Genomic DNA, 6,000 nt, shown 5'->3' on the forward strand with positions numbered 1-6,000 from the left:
TGTCATTAGATAATGTGTATATGTCAGAATTTGAAGTAATTTTTTTAGGATTTCTTTTGAATAATATGATACATTTACTAGCTTTATTTAGTATAAAATAATTAATTTGTATATTATGCTTAAAACTTAAAGCTTGTGTGCTATATTAAATGTGTCACTATACTTGATATATATATTTTCTTTAGAACGTTAAATAAAAAAATTGTAGGTGCTCTTTTTTGAAGGATTTGTCAGGAAGTAATAAGGTAAATTCTAGCTCTTATTATTGAAAATTAAATCATGCTTTAAAGACAGCAACTTTTGGACTATTTTTTTTATTTTATATACAATAGTAATGCTTTTTATAGTTTTAAATAAAAAATCGTGATTTTTATTGGTTTGTTTAAATTTCTAAGAATGGTTTTTATAATAACATAAAAAATATTACAGTAGCTTATCATTATTTGTCAAAATATATAAAGCGATATAAATCAATCAAAAATACGCTTGTTAAAATATTTTTTTATTAAGAGTTTAGAATTAAAAAATATTTTTATTTGCTAGATAAAAATTTAAAAACATTACATAGTACTTAGTTACATCATTTGTTGTTGCCTAAAAAAACATTTGTTATAAAAAAGAACTATATAAAAGCGGCATAGATAAAACTTAAAAGTAAGTAATTAATAACAAAGATAAAGATGTAAATATAATAAAATTTTGACACATTTTGATGAATATCAATATTTTTATATAAATACACATTGTGATAACTAGCTATTCTAAATTTCGGGCTATTTTTAAATGCGCCGTATTATAATTTTTAAATATTTTATGACCATTAGATGTCAGTAAAATATTTTTATTACAAAATCCATGACCTATCCAACACCGAATATTTTCCTGTGGTCAAAAATCGATCGACACGAATACCTCTCTGTGTAAAAAAACTAGTTTTCATGCAATTTCCACATTTTTATAAAAATGCTAATATGAAAATATGATAAATTATACAAGAATTAATATTCATATACCACTAATGAATAAATATTTTCTACAAAATATTTTTGCAAATAAAATTGAAATGTTAAAAACATAATTATTAAACTAAAGTACAAACACTAAAGCACTATTACTAAGGTTCTAAAACTTCAACCCTATACGCTTTGGAGCGAACGTGCTGCCATCTAGTGGTGAAAAGCGCACTCATAAAATAAAGCTTCTCTGAGCGAGTTTATTAATTTCTAAATAAAAATATGTTTGTTAATTATTTAATTGAAGTTTTTTTATAAAATTAACTATAATAATATCCATAAATTATGCAGTAGATGTATCTATATTTTAAATCTGTAATATAAGACATCTTAAATATTGATTTTTATATACAAAATCAAGCATGATCAGTAAGATAATTATTTGTATTTTAATACGTTTATTTAAATAATTAAAAAAACATAGATTAAGATTAGTCTTTCATATACATATTAAACTAATCTTGCATTTAATTATCTTGTTGTCTTTCATTATTTAGAAAATAATAATTAAGAATTAATATATTTAAATTAATTTAAAGTTGAATCTAAATGTATAAATTAAATTACTATTTCATAGTAATTTTATATTAGGATTTAATAAAATATTTAACAATACATACAGTTGCATCAAAATTGTACAAGAAAATTCTAAGTAAATAAATTATTATTATTAATAAAAATAAATATAAATAAATAATAAAATATGTAATTAGTATTATGTTGATATTAAATTGCGCTGTTAAAAGTAGCCTGAATTTTATAGGCTATTTTTAAAAGCGTAATTATTGATTGTTTTATTAAAATTTAGAGCTGCCGTTTATATTTAGTTTTATTAATTTTAAAATGAATTAAACTGCTAAATTATTTAATTAAACGAGCATGAAATTATGCAGTTAAAAGTAGCCTAATAGCAATGACAAGCTAGTTTCTTAATTGTGTCATTTTTAATTTTAAAAAGTAATATAAAACATATCATTATTTAATTGATAATAAATTATACTCAATAACCCAAAACTTTTCTAAGCTACTTTTAAATGCGTTATTCTATATTATTTCGTCAAAATCTCTTGAAAAGCTTGCAAAAGTATGTTGCCTACTATGTTTAACAATTATTTTTACACATTTAAATGTAGAATATTATTATTTAATTTATAAACATGTAATTGCGCAGTTAAAAGAAGCCTACATTTTTTTCGCCATTTTTCAACTACTAAAAATATATGTAGGTAGCATTATATATTTATTTTTTAAAAAGTATAATGAAACATAATTCAATAAATATTAATTTATTAATCAACATTAAATTCCACATTTAAAAATAACACAAAGCTTCTCCAGGCTACTTTTAAATGCGTCATTCTTAAATTATTTCATAAAGTTGCACATAAAGCTTTTAAAAGTATGAATATATAACGTATGTTTAATTGTTAGTTATAAATTTCAATATTAAACTTATAATTGCGCAATTAAAAGTAGCCTATATTTTTACAGATCATTCTTAATTATTTCATACATATAAAAAAATACAACTTATAAATAATATTTTGAAATATAATTTTATATAAAATAATTTAATATATATTTTAATAATTCAAGGTAGCCTATTGTTTTTTTAGTTAGGCATTATTTTTTAACTATTTTATCAAAATCGTATCAAAAGCTTTTAAATATTAAACATAAATACACCTATTATGACTAATTATAAGATTTTAATATTTAATTATCAAAATTTTAATTGTACAGTTAAAACTAACCCTACACTTTAAAATTATACGAAAAGCTCTTTTTATGAGCTTTTCTCTATAAAGATAAGAATAATATTTTAATATTTTAATATATAAAATATGTATTAATTTAGCTAAATATTGTTACATTAATTAACGTTAAATTACATTGTTGAAAGACTACTTATAATTGTATATCATTGATTCTTTACTCAATTTTTGATGAAAAACGTTTAAATATATATTACAAAAATTATGTCTATTTATTATTAAAAATATAATAACACCAATAATGAAATTGTGCAGCTAAAATTAAACAGAAACTTTTTCTAGGCTACTTTTAAATGCCCCATTCTTGATTATTTATTATATTAAAATTTTACGATAAGCTCCTAAATATGTATTTTATATTTAATTAATATTATTTTTAAGTATAATGCAGCTTGTTCTAATTTATTTATATATATTAATAAATATTATATTGTGCAGTTAAATGGAGCCTTAAACTTTTTCTGGGCTACTCTTAAATGCACCATTTTTTAATCTTGCAATATATGCAATAAATGTTTTTTGTATTCTTTATGTTATTAATTATAATTATTTATTTTTTATTTAATTAATTATATATTTTTATTAATTAGGTGTTTTATTAGGCTATTTTTTAATGCGCCTTCTTTGATTATTGTATGATATATGTACATGTATTATTATAATATTGTATTTAGTATGATCTGATTAAATATCAGATTTTAATCATAGCTTTATGTTTTATGTTTTAACGTAAATATTAAATAAATAAATTATGAGTTGTGTTATACTCATTTTTTAATCATAATATGCATTATCAGGCTGCAGCTATCAAGCGAAGATTTGCTTTAAGAAGACGACCTTGATTCTTAACCTATAAATTTCAATCATGCTCGTAGAATCCTTCCAATTTCGGTCGTGTCGATCATTTTTTTGGGCTGGATCCCGCGTGGGCCAGTTGGCTACCCCTGGTTTGGGCCCTTAAGGTCGGCGCATACGTTAAGTCGCCAGAAGACGTTTGTCAGCGCTCCCCCGCGCCGCTCTTGACATCTTTATGGCTTCCTCGTCCCCGTCAAAGTGTCAAACGAATTCTCTACCAAACGCACACACGGACACACACAAAACACATAAAAAACGCTGTATATAATATACAGTCGACAACAACAAAATAACGCCGCGTGACGGACCCCAGATATGACAGAGAGACTTTTAATCACAAATTATGACTTGCGCGCCGAGCGAGTTTCATTTTTTTTTTTTAGGGAAAGATTTATAGTTCGAGATTGTTAGGAGTGAAGCGGTAATTATCGAGTCGTAAAAAATATATGGGCTGTATCGATTCTATCCCTTTTTTAAAACGTGAGATTTAGAGACTCTTGACTCACTGGCAAGAAAAGTTGCTGAGATGTCACAGAGAAAATCGTAGTAAAATTGCAGCTTGCAAAAAAATATTTTTATATATATTATTAAATTTAATTATAGATAATATGTATTGCAATAATTAAATACATTAATTATTATTATTATAATACTCTAATACTACTAATAATTAATTAATAAATATTTTTTTAAATATTATTTTTCACATTGGATTTTTTTATATATAAATTGACGATATTTTATCACAATATATAAATAAGCCAAACCTCCAATTATTTTAATTACTTAGTGAGATACATATGATCCTTTACAATATAAAGGCTACTTTTAAATGCGCCACATTAACTTTCCATATCAAAATTCACGCGAAGTTCTAAATTAATACATTTAAAATTGTGGATTTTTTATATCTAATCAATTGAATAAATACCAGAGGCGCATTTAAAAGTAGCCCTAAATTTAAATCGCAGTCGCGTTCATATACGCCATCTTTGGCACTCTCTTAAAAACTGTAAAATTCCCATATTATGATCGTAAAAATTAAAGCATCGGTCTAAAATTATCTACAAAGCTTTTAAATGGTTTATGAGTTTCAAAATCAAACCTGCAATTTAATAAATTACAAAAATATATATCGTGTATTAAAATAGCTTTTAAAGGTAGCTCCAAATTTTCATGGCAATTAGGATAAAATTAAATTTATATAATCCGTATACTTCGATTGTCATAATTATATCAAAACTCATAATCTCTAAAGCTTAATTAAATCTTTCGATTATGTGACCAAATTTTGCTGAAGTCTTAAAAAAATATCTACAACACCTAAAGCACGTTTAAAAGTAGCTTGAGAATCGCAAGAGGCTACTTTTAATTGCGCTATCTATTTTTAAATCGAATTTAAAACTATAAATTATATTTAAAATAAAGCCAATCAACGAACAAAAAAAACATTGCTATTGAACGATGCGATTAAATCGCAGGAGGCTACTTTTAATTGCGTCTTTTTAGATATTTTCTTATTCTGAAATCGACTCTAGATTCTAAACCATATATATAAATTTAACCTAAAAATTTAATTATTGTACAATAACAACATTACAATTGAACTGCGCTATTAAAACGCAATAGGCTACTCTAAAATGCACCACTTTGAATTATATTTATGATATTTTTAAAGCTATTCCAGTAAATAATAATATCATCACAATTAAACGTTGCGATTATAGGGCAAGGGGCTACTTTTAATTGCGCCATCTTCGATTTGCCTTTCTGAATCGAACTCTCGCCTCTAAATTATATATAAATAAAAGCTAAGTATGTACATGTTTAATGTAATTACTGTACAATAACAACATCGCTCACGTTGCGCCATCATAATACACAAGCGTGAAACTCACCTATTGAAAAATCTGATTCCAACGTCGGTATTCTAAGTTCGGCGGGCAGTTTTCGCACAAAACAAACACTGTCACAATTTTGTATTTTCTGCGAATTTAGTCACTACGGTTTTTTTGTCGTATAGGGGTTGTAAATAAATATCTATATGTATGTGTGTGTATTATTGCACTTGTGTCGTATACTAGGGTGTCGTCCGGACGAGCGTCCCGGCGCAGTCCGGCGGCGGACTAAGGCCAAAGCGATGGGGCGAGGGGCGCGGGGCGCGGGAGGGGGCCGCGGGGGGCCGCGCCGGCGGGGCGACACGCCCACTGGGACGGGCATCCCCACTACTCGGCCTCGAACGGCGGAGACGGCGACGCAAACGGCTGGTTGTTAACAACGTGATCGAACAACAAATCGACGAATGGATAAACAATAAAAATATGCGATCAGAGGGAAACTAGGGATGTGTAAACATA

The 6,000-nt window shown here is 26.2% G+C and overlaps 1 protein-coding gene across 1 annotated transcript in view; it reads right to left on the reverse strand.

The window, feature by feature from the left end:
* The window catches only part of LOC148237161 (protein tiptop-like), a 490,960-nt gene extending 485,189 nt beyond the window's left edge, over positions 1 to 5,771 (reverse strand). Inside the window, exon 1 of the mRNA XM_088181923.1 lies at positions 5,542 to 5,771. The gene's annotated coding sequence lies outside the window, so the exon portion shown is untranslated. The remainder of the gene's footprint in view (positions 1 to 5,541) is intronic.
* Between the last annotated feature and the right edge of the window lie 229 nt (positions 5,772 to 6,000).

The sequence above is a fragment of the Plectrocnemia conspersa genome, unplaced genomic scaffold, assembly GCF_051122295.1.
Source record: "Plectrocnemia conspersa isolate PC_06_02 unplaced genomic scaffold, ASM5112229v1 ptg000003l, whole genome shotgun sequence".
NCBI lineage: Eukaryota > Metazoa > Arthropoda > Insecta > Trichoptera > Polycentropodidae > Plectrocnemia > Plectrocnemia conspersa.